Source organism: Nyctereutes procyonoides, unplaced genomic scaffold, assembly GCF_905146905.1.
Source record: "Nyctereutes procyonoides isolate TBG_1078 unplaced genomic scaffold, NYPRO_anot_genome, whole genome shotgun sequence".
Taxonomy (NCBI): Eukaryota; Metazoa; Chordata; class Mammalia; order Carnivora; family Canidae; genus Nyctereutes; species Nyctereutes procyonoides.
The window spans coordinates 21802118-21820126 of record NW_026575131.1 but is presented as its reverse complement, the minus strand read 5'-3'; the positions used below and the strand labels follow the sequence as shown (position 1 = coordinate 21820126).

At 41.1% G+C, this 18009-nt stretch overlaps 1 long non-coding RNA gene across 1 annotated transcript in view; it reads left to right on the top strand.

The window, feature by feature from the left end:
- Window positions 1–10614: 10614 nt before the first annotated feature.
- The window catches only part of LOC129521569 (uncharacterized), a 54784-nt gene continuing 47389 nt past the window's right edge, over window positions 10615–18009 (top strand). Inside the window, exons 1-2 of the long non-coding RNA XR_008666838.1 lie at window positions 10615–11483; window positions 17897–17986. This is a non-coding gene — a long non-coding RNA (uncharacterized LOC129521569). The remainder of the gene's footprint in view (window positions 11484–17896; window positions 17987–18009) is intronic.

Genomic DNA, 18009 nt, shown 5'->3' with positions numbered 1-18009 from the left:
TCATTGGTTGGGGGCCCTCAGCCTTTTCTATGTGTGACATGTAGGTGTGGCTCTGAGTTGTGTTTGCCTCGGGGGCTGGTGTGCATGTCGCTCTGGTTGTGTGGATGATTTAATGGGGAATTGGAATTGGCAAAAAGACGAGTAAAAAGGCAAGGCACCTACCCATTAAAGATGTGAATGCTGGTAGGGTCTCACATGGCTGCTAATTTCCTGGACTGAACTCCCACACAGAGTCCCAAGCCACCTTGACATTTTTAGCACAAAAGGAGACTGACCAGTGTCAGCTCTGTGAATTTTTTCTATGAAATATTTTATGGACTCTGCTTCTCTGTCCTGAATGCATATTTATTTTGAGAAAATTTAATGGAATTAATTCACCTACTTCCAAGGGAAACAAACCCTTCCAGATTTCCCTTTATATTAAGTTTCTGGGATTTTCCCTTTCTCTCTTTTTTTTTCATTGGTGCACTTCCTCTGGTTCTATTAACATAATGGGAATTAAGCATGTGCATCGACTGGTGCCCATACCCATATGCTGGGAATTTAATTTCTCAGTCTAGGTGTGTCTTGGATAAGGCACAGTAATTATTATTACCCATTAATATCAGAGTGCACAAAAATACCCTGAGAAGTAAATATTTAATATTTCACACTCATTGCCTTTTTTTAAGTTTTTAATTTACTGTGTGCATTGCAAGCAAATTGCATGTCTTCTCTCCTGCCCGTCTTAAAATTAAGCTCTTTTAATTTTGAATAGCATCTGGTTGTCAAACGCACACCATTTTATTTTCTTACACTGAGTGTTGAGCATTCCAGCATATCTGAAAGGGAGTCAACATACAGATATAGGTGAGTGTAAGAAATCTCATTTTAGATTTTAATTTTGGTTTCAATTTTAAGAGCATTAATACCTCACCCCAGTGACTATACTTTTAATTTAACCCACTGTGACTGCATTCTCACATTTCAAAACTGACAAATGAATAGGGAGGAAGGGAAGGCTTTATGTAGTGTTGGACTTGGCATAACTCCTTTAAAAGCAACATTACCCATCTCTGGATCTTGGAATGCATTGCAAAGAGGGGAGCCCAGCACATAATTTGGTTCTCCAAATAATTCTTGAACTAATCAAATCAATCTGTGCTTCATAACTCCTCCATAACTGCTCTTGGCTTCCTTGTCTGTTGACTTTACATCTTCTCTTGTTCTACCCTTGGGTTGACCTTCAAATCTGACCATTTGTCTTCAGGGTTGTGACTTTCTGTTCTATCTATGACTTACTCAAGTCGGTAAGGCTAAACCAGGACTGTGGTCATCACTTATGTCATCAGTAACTCCTGAAACTAAAGAATGGGTTCCAATCACCCATATTTTTTGTGAGCTTAGATTTAGGATTGCAGACTCAGTTGTGTCCAAGAGCCAGATAGTGTAGACATGTGGAGTGTGCAATGGGCAGAACAATAGGCAATAGTGAGGACCTTATGTGGAGTATGCAAGACCTGTATCAAAGGGGGAGTGGCTGCTCTGTTCATGCTCAGTGTTGCTATTCCAAAATGTGTATCAGAGTGGCTAGATGTTTTCATTAAGAGAAAAGTCAGAGATCTAGACTTTTGGTTGAAACATCTCTGTTGCCAAATATGACAATAAGTTTCTAATTAAAAAAAATCAATTGCAGAGCTATCAGGGAATTTTTAAGTTTTACTAGATATTTGATGGTGTTAAGAAATTATTATTTGCATTTTTGCTTAAATTGATATTGGTATTACAGTTATGTTTTTTAAAAAATATCCTTCTAGATGAATGATGCGTTGTGTAAGATTTGCTTCAAAATGGTCCTGGGATTAAAGTGGGGAAGTGAATCTACCTGAAACAAGAGGTGTAAATAAAGCAACATTGACCATGAATTGATAATTATTGAAGCTGGATGATGGATGAATATATGTATACTTAAATTTGTATATGTTTGACGTTTCCACAATAAAGAGTTAAAAAAAAAAACAAAACCATGGCCATGGGCCAGTTTTGACCTCAGGAGTTGTTGACCTGCTAGGGTTGCTTCTGATCCAGGAATTTTTCTGTATGTATCCCAATCTATTTATGTTTTCAATCTGTACTATATTTGGTTATAGTGTTTTTAAACTTAGTCACAAGCACACTACTCCAATACTACTCCAGAGTTCTTGAACTTCTTTGAACAAATGCATGTTCATCCCTTTTACTTGTAAATTTGTTTAAAGATTTTATTTATTTCTTTGAGAGAGAGAGAGAGAGTGTGAGCATGTGGGGGGCTCAGAGCGAGAGGGAGAAGCAGGCTCCCCGCTGAGCAGGGAGCCCAACACGGGGCTCTATCCCAGGATCTCAGGATGGTGACCTGCGGCAAAGGCAGGCCCTTAACCGACTGAGCCACCCAGGCACTTTATTTATTAATTTTTAACCCTCCAGTTATATTCCCTTGAGCTTTCGTCCTTTTAGAAGATTTTTATTTTTATTTTTTTTAATTTTTTTTTTAATTTTTTTTTTATTTATTTATGATAGTCACAGAGAGAGAGAGAGAGAGAGGGAGAGAGGCAGAGACATAGGCAGAGGGAGAAGCTGGCTCCATGCACCGGGAGCCCGACGTGGGATTCGATCCTGGGTCTCCAGGATCACGCCCTGGGCCAAAGGCAGGCGCTAAACCACTGCGCCACCCAGGGATCCCTTAGAAGATTTTTAGTTCTTCATTTTTGTCTCCTAACAGTACTCAAATTTATCAACATGCTTTTCAGAGACTTCCTCTCTTTTGATCCATTGTGCTTTATTTTTTAAGGCACATGGGACTTTGCACAAATTTCAAATATGTCACATGTTGGAAAGAGGAGAGATTTATTTCCCTCTGAATTTTTTCACCCTTCTTACCTATTTTTCCTTTCTTTCAGGACATGAATCTGCCTCTTTATCCTTCCGTGTTTGGACCGTGAGCTCTTTGAGGACAATTGTGGTTTGCCATCCCAGTGCCAGGCCAATGCGGGTGCATAGACAGCCTTTCATTTATTCAAAGATATTTAGTGAGTTCCCTACTCAGTGGCAAATTTTTTCACTGCTTCAACCCCACTTCTTTCTTGCTAAAAGTGAGGTCTTACTCTTGTGAAAAAGGAGAGTAATAACCCAAGTATCCTTTGGGCAATTTCTGTGTTCTTACTCTCAGGTTCTCTACAGGCTGACCAGAGACCCATTTATTGACTAATTTTGTTCCCTCTTTTTCTTTCCTGTTCTCCATCTTTTTTTTTTTTTAAAGACTTTATGTATTCATGAGTGACACACAGAGAAAAAGAGAGAGGCAGAGACATAGGCAGAGGGAGAAGCAGGCTCCCTGTGGGAAGCCCAATGCAGGACTCAATCCCAGGACCTTGGGATCACAACTCGAGCCAAAGGGAGATGCTCAACCACTGAGCCACCCAGGTATCCCTCCTCTTCTCCTTCTTTTTTTTTTTTTTAAGATTTTATTTATTTATTCAGAGAGAGAGAGAGAGAAGGAGAGAGAGACAGGCAGAGGGAGAAGCAGGTTCCACGCAGGGAGCCCAACGTGGGACTCGATCCCAGGTCTCCAGGATCACACCCCGGGCTGCAGGCGGCGCCAAACCACTGCGCCACTGGGGTTCTCCTCTTCTCCTTCTCAAGCAAACCTCAGGATGACAGATGAAGGGCTCCTTGGAATTTCTTTTGCTTTTCACCAATCCCGAATTTTATAACCTGCCTCACCAAGCTCTCTTCCTTTGTTCTTTTATTTATTGAGCACCTATTGTGTGTCAGGCACTGTTCTAGACTGTGAGGATCTGGTAGGAAACAGAACGGGCACAGATATCTGCCTTAAATTGTTGAGGAAGATAGAGAAAAACTGGATTTCAACAATGAAAAGGATTCAGTAGCTTCTTTAAATCTGTGTCTATCTGGTCATCACCAATTATGGTACCTTTCATATATTCTATGCTTGTTTTCTTTTTGAATACATTTATTTAGAGAGAGCTCTTCTCTTTTTCCTCTTTTCGAGCCCCCTTTGATGTTTTACATATGGTCTCTTTCTCTCTTCATCAGGCATGTTAATAGAAATATACTCTCTAGGTAGGAAGTGATGGAATAGAGTTAGGAAACATTAAAATTCATAACGTATCTATAAAAATGTTTCTATTTCACATCTAACACTTGTATTAGGTGTTAAGATACAGTGTTATTTGAATTAACAAAAGATTTTCATTTACATGAAATGATAAATAGCCCTTATTCATACATGCTTCCCACTGTAAGTATTAGGTGGGGTTCGATCCTTATCAGTTGCACATACTTTTCCAACGAGGCCATATTTTGGTGACAGAGCTAACTGGTGCTAAATTGAATAAAAGCCTCATCTATAGAAACAAACTAGTTAAAAACTATTATGGCATTTAGTCGATTGACCAGTTATGAAAGTTGTCGCGTACATCAATCCGTAAGAAATACCTTATCTGTTTGTGGCCCCCAAAAAAAGGCAAACAGGAATTTATGTATATGATAGCTGGAGACCTGCACAAGGAAAAAAAATAGTTTCTGAATATTCCTACTGAATTACATCAGTGCTCTTCCTTTCTATTATTTTGTCACAAAATGACTGCCCAATTTGAGTCAAGCAAGAATGCTGAATAAATTTTATGGATGATTTTTAATTTTTTATTGAGGAGGAGGCTGCTGACAGTGAGTTCCTTAAATATACGTTTCTTTTCTATCTTCCCTCTCTCATTGAATGTTTATTTATGTTTTTAAGGTTATCTGATCCTAAAAGGGTGGAATATTTTTAATTCATTTTGAAAGAATGTTTCCATATACATTCTTAAAAATTTTGGATTATTCTTGTAGGACTTTAACACAACACTGAAAATTTGGCATCTGTAAGCATAATTCAACGAAGAATTGTCTTTGCCTTGTTTGAGGACATTTAGTTTTGAAATAACAGCATTAGAGTCTTTTGAAAATAACAGAACATGAACAGAAAATTATTTCCCTTGGAAAAAACCGTAGCTAATTTTTCCTTTGGCTGATTTGCTGCTGAAATCACACATTCGTATAAATGCCAAGCTATACATATGCATATACATATGTATATGGATGAGCACGTGTATGTGTGTGCGCGCGCGTGCGTGTGTGTGTGTATGTATGTAAAATTCCACTCTACAATCATGGTATAAATTGGAGAATTTGTCTTTTTAAATTAACACTCATTCATATACAGGTCAGGAAGTAATGCAGAATGTTGGTGTTGCTAGCACATTTCATCCAAGATTTCAATTAATTAAGTTTTACAATTCCCCCATGCAGTGGGCAAATACTGTCATTATCTCTGCTTTATTGATGGAAAATCTGAGAGTAAAATCTTGTTCAAGGTCAAACAAGATCCAGGCCCTCAAAGCCAAAGCGAAAGGGAAATTTGAGACATTTATTTGATATTTCAGTTGAAGATAAGTATTTCTTGAATGAATAAAATATACATATTAAATAAAGATCTTGGATCTGAATTGGTCAAAATAGCTCCTCAATTTTTTTTTCTTTTTGAGAAAAAATGCAATCAAAACTGTGAATTTAGTTGTATTTCGTTCAGCCTCAAGAGAATTGATGAGTGCAAAGGAGTCCAGTTCAATTCTCTCAACGCAGCATGAGGACTGCAAAGGCTCCTGCCATCATGGGGGTAGGATGGACACTGAATTCCGTGGCCAGAGCTGTATTTCTGCTTGACTTTATTTTGAACCTATAGTTCTAGCTTGCCTCAGTTTTGGTACAGTAAAAGTTCCAGCTAACTCAGAACAGATTTGGATATTCCGGACAGAATCACCACATTGAACAAAAAAGTCTCTTAAAAATCCAAAGAGCTATGGGGACAGTTACAGGGTTATACACTTTGAAGTATAATGCATGTCCTGGCCCCTTTCTACTCTCAATCTATAATATCCCAGTGCTGACTTTGTGGCTGCAAGATAGAGAAGGCCAAATTTTGTTTAAATGGGTAATAGGTAATTGGTACTGTTATCAGTAAGCTTTCCAATAATCACCAAATGGATCATCTCTAAGAGGTATTCTTGTCCAAAGTTCTTTTCTAATTACATTGTCTCATTTGTTTCTTTGTGATGGGAGGACCTGCATTCACTGAGCACTTGCTTATCAGGGACTGTTTACACTGTCATATACATCTCACACCAGGTAGATTTCTAGTTTTAAACCCACTTTACATTTTTTTTTTTTGGTTAAAGATTGTGTTTATTTATTCATGAGAGACACACACAGAGAGAGGCAGAGACATAGGCAGAGGGAGAAGCAGGCTCCATGGAGAGAGCCTGACGTGGGACTCGATCCTGGAACTCCAGGATCACGCCCTGGGCCAAAGGCAGACGCTCAACCTCTGAGCTGCCCAGGTGTCCCAACCCACTTTACATTTAAAGAAACCAGGGCAGAAAGAGAAAATAATTGCCTAAGGACACACAGCTGTCATAAGATAGAATACAGATTTGAATCCGGGGTGTAGCGTGTCAGACCCTTAGCCTGCAGGAACTATCACTGCCCTCACAAGCAGACAGATATTAATGTACCCATTTTATGGATTAAGCAAATCAGGGAGGTTAATCAGTCTGTCTGAACTCACAGGTTTCTATTTTTTTCCTAACAAAGAACTGACTCTACCAGCTGACGAACTTGCGGGATGATAAAATTGTGTGCTGACTAGAAGGTTTTTGTATGTATTATTTGTAAAGTGACATGTTTATTGTACAAATAAATAATAATTGAGCTTGAATCAATAGAAATTTAATTTTAAAATACCGGAAGAGAGCATTAGGTAAGCATTTCAGACAGAGGTCATAAATTCAAAATTTAGTTTCTAAGGTTCAATTTAGTTACGGAGGTCTTTTCAACTATTTTAATGACTAATACCATCATTTATTTCATCTGCAAATATTTAGAATTGTCAACTGTGTACTCATTGTGAAGGGTCATAATAAAGAAAAACTTGAGGATATGGACTCTCTTGGAGATCTTGAATGTGTTTGGTGATAAAGACCTGCTATCTGGAAAGCTGAGTAAGAAGATGCTGTGAAGTACTATAAAGATTTATGGGAAAAGAAAGACCACTGTCAGTTGGCATTAGTCGGTGAGGTCTTCATGGAGATCATTGATCCCGAGCTGTGTCTGGAAGGAATAAGGGAATTGGGAATTGCTGAGAACTAGATGTGGATGGGATCCCTGGGTGGCGCAGCGGTTTGGCGCCTGCCTTTGGCCCAGGGCGCGATCCTGTAGACCCGGGATCGAGTCCCACGTCGGGCTCCCGGTGCATGGAGCCTGCCTCTCCCTCTGCCTGTGTCTCTGCCTCTCTCTCTCTCTGTGTGACTATCATAAATAATAAATAAAAATAAAAAAAAAGAACTAGATGTGGAGCATACCCTCTACTATTGCAAGGTTTACCATTCATTGCCAAAATCCTCACTTAGTGTCGTCTCCATGCCAGGCACTGTGCTAGGGGCTGGGGATACAGCTGTGACAATGACATGTAGGTCTGTACCCTCACAGATTGTACAACCGAGGGGAGAAACCAACATTAAACGAGCAATGATTATAAAGTCTGTGCTGTGAGAGCCCAGAGCAAGGGAATTTGCCCTGGCATGGGAGTCTGGTGGGGGACAAAGCTCCCTGGGGGAAGTGCTCTTTTATTTGATAACAGATAAAAAGAAGTCAAGAGATGTGCTAACTCTGGTAATTGTCAGTGTAACTCAGACACAACAACTTTTAATCAGCAGCCACCCTTCCTCTGGCACTCTGGTTATTTCTGGCTTTTCTGCTCCTTCCTGGTGAATATCTAAAGAGTTCAAGTTAATTTGAAGGTTATCCCGAGAAAAATATTACAAGGGCTCAATGTTCTCATCACATCCTATTTGGCAGTCACAGCTGGGAGGAGGAGCTACTGGCATCTAGGTGGGATAAGGCCAGGGATGCTACTAGAAATCCCACAATGCGCAGGACAGTCCCCACCCCCTACCTGCCCTCCAACCCTCCAAAGAGAATTATTTGGCCCCAAATGTCGATAGTGCAGATGTTGAGAGACTCTGATCGAGATACCTGAAAATTGAGCTGATTTTGGGAAATTGGACAGTTCACGCTGGCCAAGGCTTAGGATATATAAAGATATGGAAAGGCATTTGGGTCAGAAGTATTGGGTTAAATATGTCTTACGGCGAAGAGTCATGGATGACAAGTCAGCTCAAGTTGATTGTACTCATTTTAATAAGCAGTGACGACATCATTTCACGTTTCTGGACTGAGCCTGAAGGGTATGGTGAAAGAGAACCATAGTTGAGAAAGATATGTCCAGTGACACATGTACATTGGGAGGAACAGGAGGTGGCATGTAGAGGTGGGATATGATCTCAATGCTCTAGACTGGAAATAAGAAGAGCTTAAATTAGAAAAGAGGACAGGGAAGTTAGGGAAAAAAAAAAAAGACACCTGTCAAGAGACTGTAAAGGCCGTGACTTTAGGAAGTGGCTTATAGAAGGTCAGGAAAAGAAAGGAGACCAGGCCATGCCAAAGATGAGAACTTGCACACCAACCCTGGCATTCATGAGAAATGGGAGTAGCAGGAAAAAAGGGCTTTTCGGGGAGAAAATGAATTCAAGTTGGTGCAGGTTGTGGTTGAGATGCTGGCTGGTCCTTGAGTTGCAACCCCCGAGCTGGTGCACGCAACGGTGGGTGGGGAGCGCAGAGCCGTGACCCCGCCTGGGGACCATGCTACCATCTTTCTTCCAAGCCAGAGGTCCTAAACTGGCAACCTGCAGCCCCATCTGGACTACAGATGTGTTTTGTTTGGCCCGCATAGTGTTTTAAAATTCTTTAAAATCTCCAACAACATACACATCGAGAGACTGCATATAGAAACCCATCTTTTTAGCTTGTCTTGAAATATCTGAGCAGCTGGCAATTCTGGGTTCTCATTTTTGCATGGCAGGAGTCTGAGCTGAGGCTCAGCCACCCCCTTGAGATGGCATCCGTGTCTCCAGGCTGCCTCCCGCCAACACTCCCTGATTTCACCTGGACGGCCCACCTCGAGCATTTACTCTGCCCGCCTCCTGGGTTTACGCGCTGATTGCATTACTTACCTGTCTTCCTAAGAAGCCTTTCTGGAGACCAGCTCCCTCTACCTTTGTCCGTGACCATGTCCTTCCCACCTGCAGCCTTCACTGTGCCTCCGTCCAAGCTCCCCTCCCCCCATCTCTCCAGACTGCCTTTCTCCTGCTGTGGGTATCCCCGAGTCTCCCCTACTTGCAACATGTCCATTAGATCCTATCACCTCTTGGGATCCTTCACGCTTCAGCTCAGTCATTTTGTTGGATGAGTGAAGGGTTATGGAAGTAGATGAATCTACCGCTTCTTATGCATTTCTTTGGAAGCCCCATCCTCTTGTTACCTATCTGAATGTGTTTGCTTCTTTCCCACCTGCTTTCCAGACGCTGTGTCCTATGACTGTCCTCTGAACCACTTAGCTGTTTGCCCCCACACCTCCCTCACCGCCCCTCCACTACAGAACGCCTTTTCTCAGCGGCAGCAGCTGTGGTTGCCTTGGAAGGTTTGGTCTTCTCCTAATCTCCACCAGCTCCTCTTATTTTATCTAACCTGGATCTCTATGCCTCCTCTGCAGACACAGCTTCAAACAAGTAAGCCCCTGAACCACCCCTCCCCACCCCATAAAAACAGATTTCCAACCAAAGTCCCCCCTACAGGGACATGCAGAGCTGCCACTGCACATCCCTGGCCTCTACATTTTGCTAAATTTATTGCATTCCTCCAGAAGCCCCTCTGCCTTGTTTCCGGGAAATCTCATCCTTCGCACAGGAAGACAGTGCTGCTGGGTGGTTCGGAGCATGAGCCGTGAAGTCAGGCTGACCTGAGCTGGAGTCCTAACCTCTTCTATGCCGTTGTGGGGGTCTTCATCAGTAAGATGAGGCCATTCTGAGGATTAATTAAGGTAATATTTGGGAGGGGCTTAGCACAGTGCCTGGCATATTTTAAGCATCATTAGCGGCAACACGGTCATTCTTCTTCATGATTCAAGACCCGCTTGTCTGCAATAAACCTTTTCCAGCAAGGTCAGTCCTCAGATCTCTCTTGCAAAGTCCTACTGCACTTCTTGTCTGGGCTATTCAAATCCACCCATTTTACAGTTCCTAATGATATGCCTCGGTTGTGAGCTCTCAGCAGACCAGAACCAGATTTTTTAACCTCTGTGCCTGCGCCCACCCTTCATCAGCATATTCTAAATGCCAAATATGTCCACGGCTTTCCATGAATATTTGTAGGCTAAAAAAATTATTTGAGGCTGTGAAGCACAAAACAGTTTTAAAACAGACTTCCAATGCCTTTCCATTTAATTAGAAGGAAACTGTTTTGTGTTCCTTATCTATCTATTGTGCTGTCTTAAAATAGGAATAATAAAATAGACCACGTACTAATCCAGCAGTCACTCTCAAGAAAATTGGGACTTGACACTTTAATTAAGATCATGTAGTAAAGCATTTGGCCAGAAGATGGTGCAGTGTTCAAGGGATAGCTCCCTCTGAAAGTCAAAAAAACTGATTTTTAAAGGGCTGAAATTGCAATCCAACCAAATCTATAAAGAAATAGAAGAAAGTGATGCCAGTTCAGCTTTGACACCATCCTAGGGCTTAGCAAGTGTCACGCTTTCATGTAGTTTCTTACTTCTTCCTGCCTAGCATAATGAGCTGGAGGATTCTTCTAATTAGCTAAATATTATTGTACATCAGAGTGGGGCCGTGCTTCCTGTACATTCTTATTTGTGTTTTGCCAGCCAAGGGAAGAAAGCTGTCAGAGGCAGGAACAGATGTAAGAACGGCGCAAAACATACCAAGAAGTCATGGCACTTCTTTACTATTGGACGAGTCGTTTAACTTTGCGTGTTTTTAATTCTGATATTAGTGTGACTCCTTCAAGCCTGTGCGCAGGACTGGGAAAAGCTTTTGTGGGTGGTGTGTGTGCAGCGTGCATGTGTCAAGTTTTCTCTGCCCTCCGCAAGGTCGTGTGAGTTGGCTTCATCGCTAAAATATCCTCTGTAAAACCCACACTGACCCAGTCTTCTGATTATTTTCTGTAATGTGCGGAGCCAGGTAAAGGCATGCTGCAGTTTGCTTAAATTTCCTGTTGACAGGGATTGGAAACTCATTAAAAAGGGAAGATTCAAAGTTGATGCCGATCAACTATCTCCTATCAAGTTTGTGTATCGTGTACTTGTTCCTTTTTTTTTTTTTTGCCATGTAGAGTCTTCTGAAAATTGAAAACTAATTTATGATCATGTAGTTATTAGCACAATCACAAAAGAGGTCACTGGTCTTTCCTTTAATTTCTGTCACAGGCTGCAGGCCGTATTATGCTAAATCAAGGATACGGGGAGATAATTAACATAGCAACTCTGGCAAGTTTAATAGGTGAGTGATGAACATTGAGAGTTAGGTTTCAAAATTCATGTCTTAATTAGCACCGCCCGAGTGTGCTGATGGAGCGGCTCCAGCGCATGTGTCCCGGGTACCCTCTGTCAGGCCAAAGTTTCTGTGAGTTGCCTGTAAACCTGTTGTTATTAGATCGAGAGACTTCAAGGAGAGGGAGAAAAAGGTGGCTTGGGTTTTGTTTGGAAAAAACTACGTGAGGTGTCTTAGGCTGGTCCTCTGTGCGGCTCTTCCAGAAGAATCCACCGTACTGGATCAGTTCTCACCTGGGATGGCGTTGTCAATGTCCCATTTGACACAGCCACGAGACTTTTGTGTTTGTCACTCTGGGGCCTGGGGAGAAGGTGCCGCTGGCACCTGGTGCGTAGAGGCCCGGCTGCTGCTGAAATTCCTATAGGACACACGGGACAGGCCCCACAGCACAGACCTGGCCCCGAACCTCCAAGTCGATAGTGCCGAGGCCGAGAAGCGCTGTCCCCAGCCACCACGGACTGTGTCGGTGGTTGTTGGGCACCGCTGATCGCCAACAGGTGTCACCACAGCCCCCGTTCCATCGGCAGCGTCGTCAACGAGAGAGTCCATAAACCCTTGTAACATATGGAATGAAATCCCAACTGCAAAGCTTTTGTGGAAGGCAGTTACATGCTGGTGAGCTGAGGCCCTATGCAACCAAAATTGATCAATTACACAAATTAAGCATAGCCCTTAAGGAATTTATTTTATTGGTCTGGACATCTGTTGCAGTATTGTCCAAATCCAAAACTCAAATGGTGCCTCGGGTTGCCAAGTTAGGCAAGAAAATCTAGTAGCTATAAAAGTACAACTGAAAACCCTATATTAATATCACGTCCATCTGCTGAATGTTACATAAATATGCAGACTTTTTATTTTCCTTGGGAATAACATTTATTTTTACTGTGCCCAGTTTGACATTCTTATGACATTCTGTTCAGTTTATTACATTGTAACTTTAAATGTTTCTTCAAAAATGCATTTATAATGTTGTTGTTAATCTTTTTTCAAGGGTCTGTACCACCTGTTTAACTTACAGTTAAATAGAGAAGTCCTTTTTCTTATAGGAAGAATGGGAAATCTTTGGACAAAGAGGCTCAGAAAAGATTTTGAGTAACACTTGTGTAGTGTAAAGGGAAATTATATAACAGCCATGAATGCTAATATTCCATCCTGCTCTTTTACAAGTTGAAATGTAATCTCCATTTTAAACTAAATTAGCATCATTTCCAAACAGAGTATCATATTTATATCAGATTTATACAACCACATCAGATTACTATTAACATGTAAAATAGTCTCTTTTATGCTGCGGGTAAAAAATAGATTGAAGAGAATGATTTGATTTCCACTGTAATGTCGGGGATTTAAATTAATCTGAGTGGACATGTTTAGATTGAGAGTAACTCCGGCGTTGAAGAAACAGCAGGTAGGGGCGGCTTTACCTTAAGAACCTGTTGTGATCCTGGCACCAAGAAAAACTTGCAGTTATAAAAGTACATCTGAAAATCATGATGTTCCTATCATGTCCATCTGCCGAATGTTAAATAAATATGTTGGTTGGTTATTTAAATATGTTGAGTGGTTAAGCCAACTGGAAAATTATAGGATATGTGTAGGAAAACTTAGAGGACATTTTTGTTCATGTTTTTTCTTCCTTCATTCTCATTTTACGTATTCAGTAAAACACTTTTTTGGTAGTCAATTATTGAATGGATTGTAGTCTAATAATAAGATTAGCTAGGATGATCAGGGAAAGTTAAGAAGCAAAAAAATTAAAAAAATAAATAAGTACATTATAAAGCGAACAACACTTGGCACAGACTTCTGGGAGACTTCCTTGTGTTATTTTCTATTTTAAAAGGAAAATGTATATATAGAGCATTTTATCAGATTCATTTTAAAGAACATTTTAATTATGAAAGTGGTCCATGCTTGCGATAGGACATTTAAATAATATAAATGAAAAAGATTATTAAAAATCAATACAATTTTCTTCATTTTAAAAGAACATACATTGACCCTAAGTACCAAGGTTGCGAGGTTCAGGAAAAGAGTAACAATGGAGGTTGTTTTTTCTTTACTAGAAAGCCACGTTGACTTGATCATCGTTTCTAACAGAATTCTTGTATCCTCCTACTCTTGGAACTAAAGAAGGGAGGGTTATCTGGGTAAGTCCCAAATAAACTCACTGTAGGGAAATGCATCTCTGATGTCAAAGAAGATAGACAGAAAAATGAAGGAGGTGTCTGAGGATCTGAATTGGCCATGAGGGGAAGAGGGGTCAGTTATTTGCCATTTATATATTGGTGAACTAAGCCCATTTGAAATGAGAGGAGATGAGATACTTTTTACAGTTGTGCTTGCACTGGAAAGGGAGGGGCAGAGGTGAGGAATATGGGGTCAGCTGTATAGAGGTTTCATGCTAAGGATTGCCTTAGAAAGATGGGGGATGTATATAACTCATTGAGGCAGAATGGACAGAAAGGAGCATCCCCCAGATACCCCGGAGACCTGAGCTTTCCCTCCCGCCTCGGCTGTGGGCAGCCCTATTGTCTTGGGCAAATCAGTTATTCCATTGGGGAAATAACCAGTATGGAAGCTGTCACTCAACAATCTGCGGAGGGGGGAAAAGTCTAGAGAAAGGTGTCCATAGCTCAGCCATCAGCACTATAGCACTATCTAGGGATCCTTGTGATTTATATTCATGCACCCACGGAAGGAGATGGATGGTGGAGGAGAGGAGGTAACTTGCTTTTGGAGAGATTGACTCTAAACGGCCCAACGAAGAATCCCTCTTTGGTTCCCAGTAGTCTTAAAACCAACAGGCATTTTCTTTTCCTGTTATAGAACTGCCGCATTTATTGAAGTCATAAGCCCGTAGTCTATCTTTAGACTCTTGATGTAATTTCTGAATCACCAACCATTTCGGAGACCACAAGATATTTAAAAATAAGATAAGAAATATTGACTGAGACTCCCTGATGCCTGCAAGGGAAACGAAGACACCGTGGCAGAGGTTTACAGTGGAGTTTCTCTCCTGCAGCTCATACGCATCGAAAATGACATGATCTATCCCAAGGAATGACTTAAGGCCCGATCCACTTAAACAGCTCCAAGTGATTTATCAGAAATGTGCTTGTTTGGAACATTTTGCAGTAACAGCCTATGGGAGGTGGTGGGGTTAACTACCAAAATTGTGCATAACTTGGGTCCTGTGTATGGCAATTAATCAAGAAATTATATTCTTTGACTTTCTAACAACCCACAGAGAGTGCTACATCTGTGGTGTGTTTTGAGAGAGAGAGAGGTGGGGAGGGGAACCGAAGGATGAAATATTTCTTCTAATAAAATGCTAATGGTTTTGTTTTGGAGAAAAAAATATTGAATTATTGTGGGGTTAGATTTATCTGTATGAGGGTTTCTCAAGTCACAGTCAATAAGTGCTTGTGACAGAAAGGCACGTATTCTCTGAGTACCCTACTCCAGCCCTCTAAGGGACTTCAGGATTACGGCCAGACCCCTCTGTATGGTGTGGAAGCCAGAGTGTAGGAATAAACGTTGTCATGGAAAACTGTGGCATCCCAGGCTGTGGCTGTGGGCATTTATTACATTCTCAAGGCTATTGTTCACCAAAAGCGTGTGGGAATGTGTTAGTAAAGACAAGGAAGGCATTGCCGTTTATTTGTGGTGTCCTTCGGAGGCAAAACCTGTGCCTGTGTGGACACCCCAGTACTCGGGTCTTCAAGGCCAGGGTTGCTAGACGGTGCCTGCTGTACTTAGGAACCCAGAACTCGCAACTCTCCTAGAGGGTTACTTTGACAAATTCAGTGGCTGAAAACTTAAAGGAGGTTAGCATCACCAAGGGAAAAAAAAAAAAAAAAAGGAAATTTCCAGCAACCAGAGTAGCTCTGTAATGTCTTTTTGCTTTTGTGGTCCTTTGTGATGTGGTTCAAATAGTGAGTCCTAACGTTTTAGAGTTCTATCATTGGCTTTTTAAAAATTGCAATTTGGGGCACTTGGGTGGCTCAGTGGGTGAGCATCTGCCTTTGGCCCAGGGTGTGACCCTGGAGTCCCGGGATCGAGTCCCACATCGGGCTCCCTGCATGGGGCCTGCTTCTGCCCCTGCCTATGTCTTTGCCTCTCTCTCTCTCTGTGTGTGTGACTATCATAAATAAATAAAAATTTAAAAAAATTACAATTTAGTGGATATGTAAGGAGCAGCTACTTTGTTGCAACATCTGGCAGAAGACAGAAAGAGGAACACCTGACTCCTGCCTTTTAGGACCTAACGTGCAGCGAAACAGGCAGTTAGTGCAGTATTTAGAATGCGGTAAATGCAATCCTAATGACCATCGTCTGGCTCTGGACACTTAGTCTATGGCAGGCACTGCATTGCGTCCGTTTTCACGGGCAAGGGGGTTTCAGCTTGGACAGAGTTTAGGTCGTGCAGTTAACAAGAGGAGGGGCTGCTGTTAACGGGTCTGCTTCCCTCACCTGCTACGTAGGAAGCACACAGCTGATGTGCCCCTGTGAGCCAGGCCCTGTGTTGAGGGCTTTGTACCTATTGCTTCACTCACCTGTCACAACATCCCTACATGATAGAAACCGTTAGCTCCATTTTACTGATGAGCAAACTGAGGCTCTCAGCGGCTAAGGAACTTGACCGAGGTGGTACAGGTAGTGTCAGAGCAGCGATTTGAATGTAGGCTCTCAACCACTAGACTTTACTGCTATGCATCCTGAGGGAGATGTTATTTTTGCCTGGGCCAGTGGGTAGGTATAGAGATTGGGGTAAAGAAGGTGTAAGATGGTTGGAGAAACTTAGAGACAGTTTTGATAGGACCTTGAGGATGATAACACTTGTATCATACTTCCCTCTGATCTGTGTAGATGGAAGGATCTATTTCTGACCCTTCCAGAAATTTCTCTTAAAATTTGTAGATCTGAATTTTAGTGAGAACCTATTCAATTCCTTGCATTGAGAAAATACAACACAATGTCTGGGAATTCAGACTTATAAAACTCAGATAGGGGTGCTTTTTTCTCCTTTTTATTTTGAAATAACTGTAGATGTATAAGGAGTTGTAAAAATGGAAGAGAGGTACCATATACCCTTAACCCAGCTTCCCCCAATGGTAACATTTTATGTAGTCATTATATGTGTCATAAGCGGGAAATCGACTTTCCCAAAATACTATTAACCAGGCTATAGACCTTATGTGGATTTCATCACTTTTTAGATGGACACTATTGTTTTGTGCAGTTTAATGAGATTTTACCACGTGTGTAGATTTGTGTAAGTACCAAGAGGTAGTTCTTTTTAATGCCAGCATGAAGAAAAAGGAAAGTAAACTGTTTTGAACGAACAATCAATCGTTTTGTTGGATGGCATTGTTAGGTTTGGGGTTTATTTTGCCAAATTTCCTACTCTTTCAAAATAATTCATGTTTTAATGGAATATTTCCACAGTGCAGAATCATTATATGTAGTACAAAAAGCTTACACTTCATAGAAAACAACTCCCTTCAGAGGATATAAAATGATGCCATCAAAAAAATTCAGTTCCCATACATGTCTGACTTAAAACTTACCTGATGCATTTAATTTCTAACCATTTACAGATGGAAGTGACAAGCTTTTGGTTTTTCTGTGTATTTCAAGTGAACGAGCAGTTAATACCAAATTGAGGTGAATTTTGAAGGACATACATTATAATAACGTAGGGCTCCTCTTCATTGTAATTCTGTGCTTTTTATTTTGTAGCTCCTCTTTCTCAGAAGGATCTGGAGGTAAAAACCCACGTTTACAGTACATTCCCCAGAGCCCCAGATGCTTGAGCCCAAAAAAAGGGTTAAATTTGAACGAAAACATACCTTCTAGTCAATGTGCTTTAAATTATAATTTTAAAAGCCAATCATTTTCTTTTTTGACTGACATGTGGCATTTTGGAGAAATTTTTAAATCTTCCAAGTCTGTAAGAGATGAATTTGGGGGGCTTGTAGTTACCGTATTTAGAGCAGAGGGGAAAAAAAGAGATAGCTCATCGCGAAGGGGTTGAATTAAAATCATTTGTAATTATGCATCACAAAGAGACACAATCACAGAACATCCATTTATATGTACATCTGTGCATCTGCTTCTGACCCTAGCTTTCTGGTTTCTGTCCCTTTCTTTACAAAATCTTCAGTTCTGCGTAGATGCACACATTAGGAAATTGGGGCTAATGGTTTAGGAATGTGCTAATTAATTCTTATTATGTCCTGTGAACCGAGAGAAACAAGTGAAAGGTTGTCTGCATGCGCATATATACTATGTGTATTTTTCCACACTGTTTTTCTTCTGAAGGAAAGTTATGCTGTGTTTTCTTTTTTCCTCCTTAGGATCTCACACACAGTGACAGCTAGCAGCGTCCCAAGTGTTGACATTATGACTTAGAGATGTGATAAAGAGAAACACGAACTGCGTTTTCTGTAAGTAAATGTGGTTCCAGCAT